The sequence below is a fragment of the Haemaphysalis longicornis genome, unplaced genomic scaffold (assembly GCF_048455015.1).
Source record: "Haemaphysalis longicornis isolate Haplotype H1 unplaced genomic scaffold, Haemaphysalis longicornis Haplotype H1 scaffold_9, whole genome shotgun sequence".
Taxonomy (NCBI): domain Eukaryota; kingdom Metazoa; phylum Arthropoda; class Arachnida; order Ixodida; family Ixodidae; genus Haemaphysalis; species Haemaphysalis longicornis.
Window position 1 is genome coordinate 40,573,050 of NW_027526460.1, and position 18,116 is coordinate 40,591,165.

General features: G+C 49.3%; 1 protein-coding gene across 1 annotated transcript in view; it reads left to right on the forward strand.

The window, feature by feature from the left end:
* The first annotated feature begins 128 nt into the window (after positions 1-128).
* The window catches only part of LOC144152895 (uncharacterized), an 86,093-nt gene continuing 68,105 nt past the window's right edge, over positions 129-18,116 (forward strand). The window contains exon 1 of the mRNA XM_077684440.1: positions 129-3,107. The gene's annotated coding sequence lies outside the window, so the exon portion shown is untranslated. The remainder of the gene's footprint in view (positions 3,108-18,116) is intronic.

An 18,116-nucleotide genomic window follows, 5' to 3' on the forward strand; every position in this document is an offset into this window, starting at 1 on the left:
ATTACCCTAACCGTTCACTGCATCTGCTTTCCTCACGTCGGGTCATTTGCTCCTCCATCCGACTTGATGCGCATCGCTGTTGACAAACTACCTTCGTGAGCTCAAAAGGGGCTTATTGCACGAGCGTTAATAAGAAAAGCCAACATCAGCTATGATCAACGCAAAAATCGAACGCTTTCGTTGGAGGGCTAGCACCGATTACGCAGCTCGTTGCACGTTAGACTGATGTTTGCCGTTCGAGAAGCAGCGCCGTTTTATGTCATTGTAGTGTGGGGCGTAATTCAATCGAAGCTTGTATTGGCTGACCTACGTCGTGGGTGGTGGCGTACGCGGAAACGCCTTGCGGCAAAGCCAACTTTATCAATGTGCTGTAACGACGACGACGACGACGATGATAATACCCCTGAAGTGCTTGGACGTAACCACTTAGGGGGATTGGCCAGGGATGAAGTACGGACTGTGACCCTGTTTGAGCGTATTGATTGAATTATAGATAGAAACTACTCCAGAATTTCCATTCTCGGGCACAGCTCTCACTCGCAGTTCGCAGATGGCGCGGGGGCGTGCGCTCAAGTGTAGCGCTATATCATGCCACAATGGGAACCAATCAGTGTCATCGCACGTATCACGCCACGTCGCCAGTGCGGTCACTCGCTCTCGTAGGGCAGTTCACCTGTTAGCGGCATAGGTAGGCCCCGCATGATTCACTCCGCGAAGGAGCGGGCAGCAATTGAAGAACGTAAACGTTCCCGATAATAGCAGAAGAATGATCTGCAAAACGTGCACCAAACATTTGCGTTCGGGTTAAGCTCTGCACAATGAAAGGGTTTGGTATTGGTCGATTGATGGCTTTGAGTTTTCGTTTCGCTCATTTCCTTTTGATTTTGACAGGGGTGCTTTCGTTTTTGTTTATGGTAATTGCGTTTGAATTTTGGTTATTTTCGTTTACACTGAGGTGAAGCTTCGCGGGTACCCCCGTTTCTGAAGGGAAGGGGTTATAACTTGTTTTTTGTAGGAACAGTAGTGTTCTCGCCGCTACCTCTGGCGTAAAATTCAATTTCCGTAAGCGTCACCTCACTGATGGAGTTAGCAACAGCAGCTTTTTTTATGAGTCAAGCCGCCCACCTCCCGAATGAATTTATTTGGGGTAACGAAACGTCCGCAGAAACCGAGATAAAATAATGGCTGATGTAGTGGCGATGATCCCAAGACATTAGTGGCGGTCTTTGTGCCCAGCCAGTCAGGTGTTACGTCGTAAAAAGAAAAGAAAACACCGATGCACACTCTACAATTAATTTTCTTAATGGCTTGTCTGATTAAACGACGCTTTACTTCGGGCCTCGCAAAACGCTGGCCCGGCGCATCGAGCACTTGGTGATAAGTAGTCGAGAAATTGCCGCTCGTTTATAGAACTAGAGCGCCCTACAGGCAGCTTTCGTACAAAAAGGGCTGGGATCACATCGGACTCTGAACAGTTAAAGGAGCTCATACGGGCCATTTCTATCGAAGTAGGTTGTATTTAAAAAGCAAACGACAAGCATAATTTTCTCAGCGCAATCAGGAAGGAGTGTGCGTTCAGCTGAAAAAAAAACATTCACCCGTTTCAGTGGATGCATCTGCGAACTACGCGCAAACAGCGATAGCATAGACCGGCGTGACTTTGTAGAATAGCGCACCGAGCCGGTCCCGCAAAGGCAGCAACCTTGTTAGACTGTGATCGCGCGCAACGCAGCAACGACCAGCGGAAGCATCCCACTGCTGCCGTGAGGGCCTTTTCACCGGCACGGCCGGACTGGAGGAGCGGCGAACGCGCGCCCGCCGCTCCTCCAGCCCGGCCGTGTCACCGGTTGCCTATAGGCACGTTGCACCGGACAGAGGCCGCTGGGAGCGCAGCACTTTTCCTGCTAAAGTTTTCTGTAGTGCACGCTAGGGCATCGGTAAAGGCAGAGTCTTTCAATGCTTCTCTGGTCATAAAACTCCCGGCCAAGTTTCGTACGGGGACAAAGGCTACCGCGAGGGGCACCACCGCAGATCGGAGGGCATCGGGCGGCCGCCGCTGCTCTGTAGCTAGACCGGCAGGCAGAAACGCAGTAGCAGCATTCCCGTCCCGTTCGCACCAAATTTTTTCGCCACTCACAAAATGATAAAAACATTTGAGCGGCCCACGACACGTAAAGCGAAAGCCCATTGCTGATAAGGCGGCGAGCGTCTGTTTTATCTTGCTCCGTGGTCCGTTCCCTGCCAAACGCGCTCTGACCACGCCCCCGGCTGCCCTCCGATCAACACCAGCGCCGCGGCGCGGACTCCCTGGGCAGCGAACGAAGCTCTCCCATAGCGTGACGGCGAAGTTTCATGACCAGAAAGGCATTGAAAGGCTCTGGTAAAGGAGTGGCGATTCCTCGACCCGTTATCAACCACCGCCTGCAGCATGCCGTGCGGCGATCTATGGGGTTGACACTGAGACACGGTGTAAAGAAAGTCGGCTGTGACGAATGCATCGGTTCCTCCCTGCCATTTGTGTTATCAGCAGTCTGACTGGTCGGCTACAATATCAACAGCTAACGCATTTTCGTCTGCGGCACCTAAACTGTTCGTTCTTCTCGGCCTTTTTATCAGGACGATGCCTTCTTTCTGTGGGAACCCGTGCGTGACTCGTGATAATCCCGGCTGTTGCTGTCTGGGGCAGGGCGCCGAATGCTACGAACCGAGCCCGTGATATGCGTGGCATCTTTCCTACAAGAAATGACCCCCCAAACCACCAGGACACGGAGCAAGATACACCAGGATATAGAAGACGGCGCTACTGCTTGCGAGACAAACATCAGCGCAACATGCCAATAATTGAATCCGACATTAGGCAGACTTGGCTGTGTTTTCTGCTAGCTTTCGAAAATACAGTGCAGCGAACCCACAGCTTCACGCCCTGTGTGGACGCCTGGCACAGCACCGAAGCGGCGACGAGAAGAAGCGGGCTTACACAGCATAACTGCCCCCTCTGTTCTTCACAACCCTGTTGCACTACATGCGTCCCCTATTTCCCAAGGCAGCAACCTATCAGTCCCCTGTACTCTCGCACCAGGAAAGCGACATACGCTTTGTGGATTCACGTAAGTACAAGTTTTGTTTTCGCCGCGCGTCGTCTCGTTTGATAGACACGCCCACACGCAATCAGGCACGCCCGCAGATTAGAAGACCTGCATTCTGAGCGGAAGTGCACTTCAGCAGAAAATCTATATTTTTATAAAAAGTGTAGCCAAGATGCCACAAATTATGCAGACATTTCTTGCCTTAGCACATTGGATGAGCAGCCGATGATGAACGCCTGGAAAACTTCTCGAAATTGCTACCCACCGCGCTAGCTCAGTGGCTCAGGCGTTGCGCTGCTGAGCACGAGTTCGCGGGTTCGATTCCCGGCCGCGGCGGTCGCTTTTCTGATAAACACGAAAAACAAAAACGCCCGTGTGTACGAGATTTCGGCGCACGTTAAAGATCCCCAGGTGGTCGAGATTAAAACTGAGCCCTCCAAAAAACCCTACAATTGATTGATTGTAGATTTTAATGCGCCGACGCAACGCAGGCGATGAGGCGCGCCGTAGTGGAGGGCTCCGGATTACTTTTGACCACCTGTGGATCTTTAACGTGCGCCGGAATCTCGTACGCACGCGCGTTTTTGCTTTTCGCCTCCATCAGAAAAGCGGCCGCCGCGGCCGGGAATCGAACCCGCGACCTTGTGCTCAGCAGCAGAACTCCTTAGCCACCGATCCACCGCGGCGGGTTAAACTCTACGATCAAAGTCAATCTCGAAATTTCTAGCATCTTCAGGAACGCTAATGTAAATGAAGAATGTCGGTCGCAGTGAACCTTTTCCACTAACTTTATCTGCGCATGCGATTGCAGGCACCACCATTACTTTTGGTGGCTCGCTTTTATCGCAATCGCCGCTTTTTACGGATGCCGTGGGCGCACCGGGACGAACTTAAAGAAGGTTCTTGGCATTTTGTAGCCACTGCGAAGGCGCTAAGTCATTGCACGGCCAATCATTGGCATCACCAACGTGCTAAACTTCGTCAAGAGTGCAGCCAAAGAGCGGCGTCTGGGCATAAAGTTAAAAAAAGCGAAGCGCGTGGTTCGTGCTAAGTGAACCTCTTAGCTGTCACTAGGGGCGCGCCTCGCGATTAGCAATGTTGGAGAAGAACGCCGCCAGCAATCGTAGCCGAAAGGGCCATCAATCGTGATTTCTATTATGGCTGCTACTAGCACTTTCTTGTAGCGGAAAATGTCCATTGAATACATCATGTTGTGGAAGTGATAAAATTTACTGCGGACACCGAAATCTGCACACGTTCATTGAGCACGAAAGCATTATAGCAGTATGGATTGGTGAATCTGCTGTGAGCCTGTGCAGGCAGCAGTAACCTCCCCTGACCGATACCCTGGCTGCGTATGTGGGAGTTGTGGACGGGTATACGGATGTCGCAGCCAAATGGGAATTGGTTAATAGACCATAAGCTTTTGATGGCAGCTGCCATCTCCATTAGCCATGTGACCAACCAGTGAGAAGACTATTCCATACCCCGTCGTACTGGGATGCTAGAAAACTGTATTATAATATATTCATAGAATCCGCGCATGACAGATGCACACTGCAGCAGTGTAGCAGTAAGGGGAAGCTTTAAAATTTTCCCATGCGAAGCACGTGAGCTGACTTGTGTGTACCTCGAAACCGTATTTCTTGTGTCGTGGATACAGAATAGAAGCGAATTACGTTCAGAGTGACGTCAATGTCCTTTCTAAGTGTTCGTTTGCAAAACGCCAAAGAAAACCACCGCGTCACGGCAGAGCACAAAACAATGGCATTTGAATGTGTTATTCGGGTGACCCATGGCGTTTTTGTTCTGCTAGGGTTGTCTAGCGTGGGATAGGGCCCCATGATTGATCGGCATGCGGAACCCCCTAGGTCAACCGAGTGCATTTTTCGGGAACAGGCAGCGTTTGTGCGGAGCGTATACCGTTAAAACCCGACCTAACGAAGTCTACGGAGCCGCGATTTATTTCGTTAAATCTAGAAATTCATAAAGTGGGCACTCTCATTTTAAAAGCAGTTGATTCCATAAATTTGATGTCTAAAGGGAGGCTCATCCTAGCAGCTGCCATGACATCGTAATTTCCGCAGCGCACGCATGCCAATAATTAAGCAATGCCCTGAAATTCCGCGGTGAAATTAATAAGCCAGCCGCAACTTGCCGTGAAGTCGTCGCACCCCAACAGAAGCGCGAAACACAGTGCTTTTTTGTTGTACCACTTCCTCGCTTAGCAGAACGTTCTTTGAATTCGTATCCTTCAACCACGTAGACAGGGCGCTCTCCAACTTCTCGTGCGGAGTGGTCTTGAGGTTCTTTTATTCAACGCAATTCAATACGAAGTGCCATGATGGCGTGCTTTCTTTAATTTCAAGATTGTGGAAAGCGTGCTGGCCGGGATGCTAGGGTCTGCGGCCACGAGACTGCTGAGTTTATCTCCTATAGCTCCGTGAAAACAGAACTAGATGCCTCGTTTTTTTTGTTTGTTTTTTGTTTTTTTTTTTTCTGACGTGGCGGAATACTCTACGTGACGTTCTGACGAAAGACATTTGAAATTGCGCCGTTTTTAAAATGTCTGTTTCTGGAAATATTTCATTATATTGGGAATGGCTCTGAATCTTTTTTGTTCGAGTTTATGAAACCATTGAGCCGTATATATGCACCTGCGGGGAATCCAAATTGTTCGTTAGATCGGGAAATTCGTAAGATCGGGTTTCGTTAGATCGAGTCTTGACTGTATGCGGCGCAGAGGAATCCACCGAGGTGGCTGCATCTTTTGGATGCGCGCGTCTGCTTGTCTGAGTTTTGAAGTGGTGCCGATTTTTGTCAGACTGGTGTGCTTTCTTTACGCTGTCCGTCATTTCTTATAGTGTGTGTTATTCGTCATGCCTGAATTTGACAAAATTGTCCATTCACTAGCGAAAAAAAAAGATGTAGGCTACTGATTAAGACACGGGCCTGGCCCCACGCGTTCCAGGGTTGAATCCCGTTCGTGTCACGCTTTTTTCTTTTGTCCCTAATGGCTAGCAAGGCAAGGGGAATTTTGGTTCCATCTGCTGCTCACAATGCGTGGTTTTTTGCCTGATATGGCCCATTACTTTCGCAATAATAATCGCGGGGCTAAGCACCACCATTTGTTAATCAATGCTCTATGTGAAGCAGGAGCAAAAACTACATTCTGGGCGGCTACCGTAATGTAGAGTGTATAACGGTAAGGCTAATTCGTTCGTTGGCTGACTCATCCATATTCAGCGCTTATATGTTGGTTTGCAAGCAGGTTGACTGGATAATTGATTTATTCATTCAAACATTTAAGGGGTACGCGTATTGTTTTATTGGCTGACTGCTAGAGCGATGAACCGATGCAGTAAACTCGAATAAGAATAATGTTTATTGTGTGTTCTGAAAGATTTTTTTCTGCGAGATTTTTTCTGTTTTCTGCCTTTGTATGAGGAACATATGTTGGCAAAACCCAATTAAATAAATGAATCAGTGAAATATTTATTGGACAATTTTTACGTACACCCATTTTGTTCCGGAATGCGGAATCTCCCCGATAGTGTTGGGTAGGGCGAAATCCTAAAACTGCTTTATAGATATTCTTAAAGGCGACACATATCAGCCAAAAGCACTTCGATATGTGAAAGGGTGACCGAGATAATCCAAAATTTACGAATACACAATTTCGCCCTTTTCCTTTGTTAGGAGTGCAATTTCCTGAAATCCCCTACGCCAAGTCGCAAATGTACTCGCGAAATTTCCATACTCTAAATAAATTAGTTTTGGCTGGTCGTTGATGAGTCAGTAAGTCAATCAGTCAGTCGGGTACTTTTTTTGTAGGTATAGACAGACTGATTGTGGGGTTTAAAGCGCCGACGCTACGCAGGTGATGAAACGTGCCGCAGTGGAGGGCTCTGGATTAATTTTGATCACCGGATGATATTTAACGGGCACTAAAATCTCGAACATCCGGGCACTCTCGCCTTTCGCCTCCATCAGAAAAGCGACCGCCGCGGCCGGGAATCGAACCCGCGTCCTTGGGCTCAGCAGGAAGTTTATTTTTGAACATCCTATTTGAACTGCTTGGCAGTTAAGTATCTGTCTGTCCCACACCGCATTACTGTGCTGTCAATAAAGTTTATCCTCCTCCTCCGGAGCTTCACGGTGCGCTAATGGTCGTGGAGTAATCGTTCGTGCTGGTGGCACGCTCTGGAAAGATTAAGGAACCTTTTTGTGAAGACCCGAGCAAAATATCAAACGCCCAACGCACTTCTGCCGAAAGCCACTTGTACCTGCCACATTGCTCGAACGAGATGCTGTAATTGCTTCCCTCGACGAAATTATGCACCAAGCACCGGCCAAATATAGCCTGTGAAGGTACCTGTGTGGCATTTTGCGCGGCAGGTCCGGAAACACGAATTTTGGAAATCGCGTTGAAGGTGTTCTATACACGCATCTGCAAGGACGTTGATAAATTCCACAGAATGCTCCAAGTCGTGGAGACAGCCAAGCGCAAGTTTCCTCATCATTTCCCGGTGGAGATGTTTTATGAGCTGTATGCAAAACTGCACGAAGGTGTCGATGACGCCCATTGATGGTCGGGAATAGGGGTCCGATGCCGCCAGTTGCAGCTACGGACCACTTTCGGCATATATTTTTCAATACTTAATGCAGCTCTGGCGGGCATTGAGAGGCGGATTACTACATACTCAGAGAGAATGGTGGCGTACGGACCACTGGAACTCGTCCTTCCGAACAGGGTATCAGAAGTGGATGGGGACATGATCCGACGGTACAAGAGCATCGATACGGGTAAAGTCGTGTCTCGCATGCACTTACAAAGAACACTGCAACCTCAAGCCCATCAATCTGGACGGGCTAAACACGGACCAAAACGTCCCACTAGAGAGAGAGAGAGAGAGAGAGAAATGACTTTATTGAACATTTGTCCGGCGGGAGGAGACGGGTCAGGCCACGCAGGGCTTCGCCGTCCCCCCTGTCTATATGTGTCGGCAGACCTCGAAGCACTGGGGCCTGGACCACAGCCTGGGCTCACACTAGACGTCGTTCAGGAAAGAGACACAGAAGTTAACACTAGCTCGTGCGAGAAATTTGTTCTACGCCGATTTATCCACGCACGCTATGCGTGGAGAACGAGGCATATATAGCGTCGCTGTAAACACCTTTACCTGCCCGTCAGTAAAAGCCACAATCGCTGGCGTGCGACACCCGTTACCAGTTGTATAATGATGGGGATTTTGCAATCCATTAACGAGGACCGTTTCGGTCTTCCCTGCTGTGTCCTCAGCTGCCACAGCGTCTCATCGCTATCCGACCGATTAGTGGAGGGACGATGCGCCGGTCACTTTAGTGCCAAATCTTTGAACGCTCCTCACCTGAGGATACTTCAAGAGCGGCTCGGTTTCATTTGGTAAATTTTAAAGAAATAGTGAGTCATGAAAGTTGTAAGGAAGCAGCCAAGGACTCCGGATTTGAGGAAGGAAGACCACGTAACGTAGGGAGCGTTTTAAAATTAGGCCTAAAAATTTACCAGAGGAAGCCCGGATGCTTTCGAGGAATCATCACTGAGGTAAGGAGGGCTCCAAAAATTCGCTTTGAATCCATGCCCTGATTCACGCAGCAGTAAGGTCCAGCCATTTTTCAGTTTGTGGTTCCAGTCAAGCCAGAATTGAGTTTCCGGGCTGCCGCGGCGGATAGCGATGGGTTTACAACTTCTGTCCTGAGTATTACAAGTTTTGCTACTAGACAAGTTTTGCTACTTATAACACCCTCTTTATTGTCAGCGTAGTGAAAAAAAAAGTGTGCAGATTGCACAATGCATGTAATTTTCCTTAAAGATGGTCGGAACGACTCTTCAAAAAACACATCTAATAGGAAATTTACCCAATGGTAATCGCCTTCCTCCGCTTGAAACGAAGGAAGGAAACATGATGAGAACAAAGTAATTGTCTTTTTTGCGGAATTCGAATATTAGTGGTACGCGCTCATTCAAAAGATTTAATTATTTTTAGATTGTGCAAGACGGTTCGGGGTTCAGTGGTTTAGGGCACTCAAATCCCGCGCGGAAGTCATCCGAGACTGACGTGATGTATTGAATCTTAACGGCTTGGATTCAGCGGAGGCGGTGCAGTAGTGGTGGTAGACAAGCAGCAGGTAAAAAAGCCTGCTGCGAGACACTGTCCAGCCTCCAAACGATTCAAACTTGCTGTGCCATAATGAGGTTTTCGCAACTCGCCGAGCCGTCTCAATGCTCAGAAGCGGCTTATCAAACCGTTTAAAGGACTCATTTGTCAGTGTACCGAGGCTCTTCTCACAGGTGGTGTAGTTGTTGAGTATCTCCGAGGTAGCCGCACTCCAATTGTGTTTAGGTAGGTCTTTCCATAAAGCGTCGGCCAGCAGGACTCCGATCATGGCCAAGGGAGCCACTAGATTATCGCTGACGTTGAAGGTAGAGGTGGTGTATGCAGAAAGAGGTAGCACCACGGTGTTATTCAATACAGAGACTTCTTTGTAATTGACTACCCTGTACTCATCGTCAGTGATTCCCAGCGATACGTTGTAGAGCCACTTTGACCACCCTGACTGAAACAAGGCCAGCAAGTTGCCTACGTAGTCAGAGGTCATATTAGGAATGCTCTTGTGGAGAGGCAGTATATCGGTGGGCAACAAAAGGCGGAGGGTATTGTGGTAGTTGGTCATCTTGGCGTGGTCAACTGATGGCAATATGTTCGCGGTTTGCACCGCGATCTCGGCCAAAATTTCTCTGAACATGCGATGAAAAGCGGCGTCATGCTGGGGGCTGTATGCGTTGAAAGAGCTGACCCTCTTCAGAAGGGCATGTTTGGAAACAACGTTGTGGCAGTACTGGAATCGTCGCGCGAGATTACCGGAGTCCCCTTCCTCCAGCAGGTCGAGGAGGAAATTTGTGACCGCCTTGAAAATGAAGAACACCAGCGTCACCTCCGGTCCCCTATCGTGCAGCAGCACACCGAAGGTCTTGCGAAGCGCATCCACGCTACTGCGGTAGAGCATCGTAGGGGGCTCGCTGCCGCTAACGTTCCTAACAGCCCAGCTCCAGTCTTCCATTGTAAGAGATGGTGTCAGCTGAGCCACGTCCGAAAAGTTCACCAGGACGCTATCTCCAAAAGTACCCCGAAGCTCGCGCTCGAGATCTTCCATATGTTTCAGGGTGAGTGTGATGTTCAGCATACGGTTAATGGTTTCAAGACAGTCCCCGCGTAACCGCTGGTACCGATCCCGGAGACGATATCTGACGCGTGGTGTCGGGTTCTTTACCAGGAGTACAGCGAGGAAGTCGGGCCTCTTCACGTGCTTTACCTTGAAAGGAACGCGACCGCGGCCAAACAAAGCGACGACGGGATGTGACATTATGTTATGCCTCACCGCCATCTTGAGCAGGAACACCAGGAGCTCCCGCTTGGTCCGCGCTAAGGCGGAGTTCGGCGGTTGCAAGGCATCAATGTACGTGGCCGCGGTTGAGCTGCCCAGTCTTTCAACATTGCCCACAGCGCTGAGGCACGACTGGAACAAATGGTACACCGCTCCCGCGGCCTTATGGGCCCGCTTCCAGTAGTGGTCTCTGTCTGTCTTGGGTACAAAGTCCCTCCACGCCGGCGGTTCCTGGTTTGCGCGGTATGTGCCGCACACGTAGTCGTACAAGAAGCGGCACGGGTTCAGGGAAAAGTTGACGACGTGAAACAGCCCCTCGATCTCACGACGGCAGCAGCTGGGTGTGTCGATGACGGTTGCGCGCAGCTTAACTTGGGAGAGGCTGAAGACGAGCGCACCTGCTAGCAGTGCGAGTGAGACGACCAGGGACTGCACAGCCATTCCTTTGGCCGTGCATAGGTCCGACCACCAGGGAACTTGGGGTGGGTACGCCTGCTGTGCCGGGGCGGCCGGGCTTGACGGGGCTTTATCAGCAGGCTGCGTAAGAGAGAGAGAGAGAGAGAGAGAGAGAGAGAGAGAGAGAGAGAGAGAGAGAGAGAGAGAGAGAGAGAGAGAGAGAGAGAGAGAGAGAGAGAGAGAGAGAGAGAGAGAGAGAGAAACACTTTATTGGTGAGACACCGGGTTCAGGTGGGGGGGGGGGGGGGGGGGGTGGCCTCAGCCCAAATGGCCGAAGCGACCTGTAGTGCCCGTTGCGTCAGGGTCCGTTGATCCACGAGGCAAGAGCTACCCAAGGCCAGCTCCCAGTGGGTGGGGGTGGAGAAGGGGGGGGGGGGGGGGGGTAGGGGTCCGCGGGGCGCATAAGGAGTGGTACAGCGTGTCGAGGTTGCGGCATCTCGGACACTCTGCGGAGAGGAAGAGGTGTGGGTGGGAGTGCTGTAATTGCGTGCGATGGGGGAAGGAGTGGGTTTGTAGAGATAGCGGGGGAGTCAGTGCCGCATACAGAAATGGCGTGTACGTTCTCTGGGAATTGTGCCCTTGCAAAGTATTTTTATTGCTACTAAACGTTTCCTCTGTTGCCTAGAAAAAAACGATTTCCTCTCACTTAACTCAAAAATTAGCCATAAAACAAGCTCACAACAGGAGTTAGCAACTCTTGAAATCAGAGAATCAAATGAAGTGAAGGGCGCGGAGCCAGTGTTAAAACTTAAACACCTTGCGTGTGCACGACAGCTTCGTATTTTGTCATTGCATCAATGTAATGATGTGCTTGAGCAGAACTCGTTTTAAAACAGAATAGCTGATCTTTAGTGAAAACACGGGGTTTGATCAAGAAAGGCCGATAAGAATGAGACAGGACTTGCGCTTGTCCCACGTCACCAAAGATTTCGTCCCGTGTCTTCCGCCAATCCCGTGTATTCATCAAAGTATTTATTGAGTGGTAGCGCAGCGATATTGTCACCATAACTCAGCCCTAAATTTTATGCCACTGACTGTATTTGTTGTTGGAATTGCATACATGCATACATGCATGAATGCATACACACATGCATGCATACATGCATACAAGCATGCATACATGCATACATGCATACATAAATGCATGCATACATGCATGCATACATGCATGCATGCATACATGTGTAGTGGCGGCAACTTCATCCACTATCAGCTCCACTATCATCATCCCAAACTGAATCCCACAATCATCATCAGCGGTACCTGGCCAGCGTCATTAGTTCCACACGCCACACAGCAGTTCTAACGCGACCGAGCACCTGGGTGATAGCATGCCATCGCCGCTCTCCAAGTTCCGGCCGGGCCTTACGCACAAAGTAAATGTAGGCAGCCACCGCTGACCGAGGTGACGGCTCCTTTCCTTTTATAAGTCTTTTCGAAGGCTCTGTTTGGTGTGTGACCCCGTGTGACCACGGTGGATAGATACCCTGGCCGCAAGCGAGGCACGACTACAAGCATGGCCCCTAAAGTGCTCTTCATTTAAAGCGTGCTGTTCGGCCCATCCCTCGCGCTTAAAAAGCTGGCTTTCACACCAAACACAGTTCAGAAACGCGTGAAGTGACTATATCTGGTTCTCACGTGTACAAGACCGTCCATCACCAGTGTTAATGCCCAGGAAGGTGTCCTCGACACCTTCGTTCTGAATTAAATAACTCTTATCGTACTTACTGGCTGTAGGGCACATGTTGTATTGAAAATGGGAAAGCGTTTAAATATGCCGCCGAACCAGAATTCGCAGGAATTCTAATAAACGCATTGCCGCTGTACGCATGCCCCGCACAACCTCCATTATTTTAAACCTACCTTAACTCTTCGTTAATCCAAGCGAGTACCAAAGAATTATTTGGAGGTTAAAGACAACCACCATGGGTATTTGCATTAGCCAGGTGTTGAATGTACTGAATGTTCTAACGTGTGCGGACTTTCCTTGCGCGGATAGGAGGGCGCTCATTGTTAGGCACGGCTGGTTTTGGAAAATGAGATCGATAAAACAAAAAAAAGAACCCACGTACGGCAGGACAGGACAAACGCGTGCGCGGTGTCTGTCTTGTATCTTTCTCTGTCCCGCTCTACGCGCTGTTTTCGTTCCCCCAAGTTTCAACATTTTTAACGTGCGGAGGTGCACAATACAAGTCTGGAGATGATGTGCCACCTTTACATCTTTTTTGGGTTCCCGGGGAGCGGCAGGGCTAGCTGGAATGTTCTGGGCGTCCGGGGCCTGGCGGTCGCAGATGTTCATTGGCGATTGCCCCGCTTGCTTTTTTGGCTGCAGACACAGACGGGCACGAAATGGCGTGATTAGACCGCCTTTGTCTCAGGCAACACACCGGCTACAACTCCATTCAGCTGCGATTAGTCGACGTAGCGTAGCCTGGCGATACGCCAGGCTAGCGTATCCTCACCTTGGTAGAGGAGGCTCCGCGTATTGTCGGAGACTGCCAGGGCCGATGCACTGCCGGCGGGGATGGCCCGCGCGACTGTGTGCCCTTGACTCCTACGCGGGGTCCTCTAGCAGCGCACATCGCGGAGACACTTCGCAAGGTGGATTCGCTGTCGGAAATCCGGTACTGGGCGACGATATGGCAAAGGATCCAGTTGTGAAAGCCACGACCAGGTATACCTGGCGGTCGGCGTCCAGAGGCCGTGGTCGCGTGCTGGTATCCTTTTCTTCGGCGGATTGTTTTTCGGTTGGTTGGTGCCGGAGGAATGGCTCATACCCACTCAGGGGGATTGGCCTGGAGACGGGCGCTAACTGAGAGAAACAAACTGTGCCCGGAATTATATATAAAGAATGCACTTGAAGTTGGTGTTACGGGAAAAATTTGAATATTAACGGGAGTAGAAAAGATAATAAGTAGACTGCCGGAAAAAGAGGTCCGGTATGACGGAGAGTAAACCAACGTTAAATTCAAAGATAATGAATAAAGAAAGGACAGAAAGAAGGAGAGCCATGAAAGGTACGTAAAGTAATAAAGGAAGATGGCCCGGCAGTGAAGAGGGGCAGTGAGCGGGGAGGCGGTAAGTACAGGCGCTTGCATGTTTATGGGATTTTTCTGTCGCTGTAATCTCGCGATTCGGCCCCTCGTCACTCCTCCTCTTCCTTATCTGTTCATGATCCTGTGACTATATTCGTGTGGTGATGAAAATTACTACGTGGAAGATGAAAACGTCACCCTGCATCCACCCCCTCCATCCATCCCCTCCCCCCTTCTCGAAAGAAAATGGACCAAGTCAAAAGAAGGAACATAGTGAACCTGTTGTTGTGTGGAATATGAATTAGACTAAAGAAGATGGGAGAGAGAGAGAGAGAGAGAGAGAGAGAGAGAGAGAGAGAGAGAGAGAGAGAGAGGGAGGGAGGGAGGGAGGGAGGGAGGGAGGGAGGAGGGAGGGAGGGAGGGAGAGGGGAGAGGGAGAGGGAGGGGGTTATGAAAGGCAGAGCAGACTTTATGCCTGTAGCGAGAATTGGAATTGGACACTAAAGGCTCAATAAAATTTTGTTTTATCTGAAACATCATCCGTTCTGTAGCTATCTCGGCTTTTATTCTACGAGCAACGATACGTTATTTCCTGAGCAATAGGCAAATAAAGCTGGCGTTTCTCTCACCCGCTTCCATTCCATTTCATTTTTTCGTGACATAGCCATTGCGTCACAAAATAGGGGCGAATACCCGGCGGCGTGCCTCCCTACGCTTTATCTTCCCCACGAATTAAAATCCATCCAGAATCGTGCTGTGTGCTTCATCATTGTCAAACTACTCGAGTAACACCAGCATCACTGAACTAAAACGAACACTCAACCTTCCCAGTCTCCAATCACGTCACATCATCTCGTGTCTCTGCATGCTTCACTCTTTCGACTATCACCCTTTAGCAAGACAACCCCCGCCTATAGAATCTCTCAGCGCCTCAACCACAGCAGACCAATCGCGCACATTGAGTGCTGCACGTCTGCGATGAAAGATTCTTTTTTTTTTCCCTAATGCAATAACCCTGTGGAGCAGTATCCCCGACAATATTGTTCGACCGCCACACTTTTCGTGAGAAACTGGCAATTCATTTGACATAGAAGGTTATAAACGCAGTGTCGAGAGTTCCGTCCGACGGCACTCCAGTTCAGCGCTACAGCCATGGCTAGACTGCCGTCCGACGACATTCAAATATTTTTAAGGCATGCCGTACATATATAGGCCAAAGCGTTCGCCGTTTCGGTGTAAATGTTCCGTCTTAGCCAGCTGTTACTAAGGGTGTGTTCCAATTCCCCCTTTAGAGGGCTTCGTTGCCGTCTTCGCGGAGAGACCGCCATGTTAATCTCCGTTCCAATTCGAACGAAGCAGTCAACGAAGACTGCTTTGAGGAGACGGCATCAAAGTCAACAACGATGCAGGATACCTCCCTGTCAAAACCAATAAGGAACGCCAGCGCTACCTTTTTGCGTATTAATATTGGAAAAAAAAAAAGTACGTGCTCTTTTGTTGAAATATTGCGTTTAATTTACCAGTGGTGAAGATAAATTTGTTTAATTTTTAAATCACGTAATCTTTGTAATGATAGCGGTAATATTATTTACGAAACCTGAAGCCTGCGTTACTCAACATGTCTGCTACGAGGCTGTCGTCTTCGTTGGTCATAGAGATAATGCCTGCGTTCCAATTCCCGGACAGCTTCGTAGACAGCCTACGAAGCAGTCTAACTAGACGCCTAAAGGAATAAAATTGGGACGGCGCCGCGGACCTAAACGCAACAACAATGCAGACGACAGCCTCGTTGCTGACATGTTGAGTCGCGCAAGCCTCAAGTACCGTAAACAATATTACCGTTATTATTACAAATATTACGTAATTTAAAAATAGACAAAACCATAGTTAATAAGCCAAAGACACCATTAGTTAATTATACCAAATATTTAAATAAAGTAACAAGTGCTTTTGTTCCAACATTAATACGCAAAAAGGTGGCGCTGCCGGCACTTATCAGTTTATACAGGAAGGTAGCCTGCATCGTTGCTGACTTTGATGCCGTATCCTCGAAGCCATAGAGTTAATACAGTCGAACACGGATATATCGAACACGGGTATATCGAATTATTGTCTATATCGAACTCATGAATTATCCCCTTGAAAATACTGTGTAAAAGTATAGGAATTCGTACGTTTATATCGAACGGTATTTTTCCCGACATTGGGTATATCGAACGCCGCGCGAGCTGGAAGGTGCTCTTCGGTGGTCGCTGCAACCCCGATTTCCGCGGTCGCTTAGTGCCTTTGCCGAAACCCAACAGGGACAGAAGCCGGGGCCTCGGAGCGTCACGATTGCCTTCTCATGGATAACTGCTCAGCAAACCAAACCACCTGCGAGGTTGACAACATCGAACTGAAGTTTCTGCATCCGAACACAACAGCCAGGCTGCAGCCGCTCGACCGCTCGACTAAGTCGTTCAAGGTTGGGCGCAGGAGACGACTCTTCGATAGGCCTTTGATGAACCTCCGCGTGGGCACTAAGCTCAAAGTTGACCAGCTGGGGGCCATACAAATGATGACGGATGCCTTGGACAGCGTAAAGCAGAGCGTGGTCAACTGATTCCGGAAGGCAGGCTTCGTGACGGCCGAATTTTGGGAAGCTTGCGAAGACGGCGACGATGACGAAGAGGGCATGGACGACACGTTTCGCGAGCTGTCATCCCTTTTACCGGCGGCTGTTCCAGCCGGAGTGTCTGCCGGCGACTTTGTGAACGCTGTCAGCAATGTATAGGCTGTTGCGGGCGCCGGTGACGACGATATCGTAGCTGCGGTTGCAGGAACCCAGGATGATAGCTCGAGTGGCGAAGATCGTCCGGACGAGGATGTGGCTACACGATCGTACTCCACCGGTGAACTGGCGGCTGCGTTCAGCTTCATTCGACGTAGTGGCGGCGACATGGAAGGAAGTTGGCTTTAGCACCTGGATATTCTCGAGAAGATCGAGACCGGCGTCTTTAATTCCATAAACAGGACGACGAAGCAGGCCAAGATCAGCGATTTCTTTTCAAGCAAATAAAGCATCCTGTTGCGTCGTTAGTGCGGAATTAGCTGTCATTCTTGAATGCGCCGATCGGTAAATGGTCGTCCGCCACAGGTGAGGTGTCAGAGCCCATATTTTTTATATCGAATTTTTCATATATCGAACTATTTCGCGATCCCCTTGGAGTTCGATATATCCGTGTTCGACTGTACTACTGACTCTCGAAGCAGTCGCCGTTGACTGCTTCGTTCGAATTGGAACTGTGCTTAACATGGCGGGCTGTCCGAGAAGATGGCAACGAAGCCGTATAAAGGGGAAATTCGAACGCACCCAATATACTGACTGCGTTGGTGTTGCATTTGGGCATATAGTTTCATACTACGATATGCTAGAGGGAAATCTGTCGCTGCAGTCGCGGGCCGCCGTGGGCGGCGCCATTGCCGCTACGTTCCTCGCCTACTTGGCTTAGCTAGCCATACGGCTTCTTTTTTGTCTCGAAGCGAAAATCAACGAAAAAGCGTAACATTTTTTTCTCGTTCATCGTGCTTGAACTTCTACATAATGAATGACAAAAAATAATCTTTCTGGAGGTTCAATTTTATAATAACAAAACAAATTTCATGAACCTTCTACAGTAATATTGTTGCTTTTTGCAGCCAGAGCCAACTTATCAGCCTGTTTATGGGCCATGCCAAGGACAAGTGGGACGTGCTTGCCCGGTACATGGCGGAACTAGTTCACTCTAGCGGAACACTCGCCGAAGCGCGGCTCCCATCGACAGTGACGCCAGATTTCCCTCTAGTGTATTTTAGTATAAAACTCTATGGCGTTTGGGAACGCGGCGCCGTTCCAATTATATTCCTTTAGCCGTCTAGTTAGACTGCTGCGTAAGCTGTCTACAAAGCTGTCCGTGAATTGGAACGCAGCCTACTAAGTGGTACGTGTCTGGCTCCCGCCTTCTTTATTTTTTTTACATGTTTAAGTTTGAATAATAATTTTGAAGTTTTGAGGATTTTAAATGACTCTCTTTATTCGTCAAGTTACGTTAGGCTAGTTTACATTACGTTACGTTAATGGAGGGTGAAGTAGTGC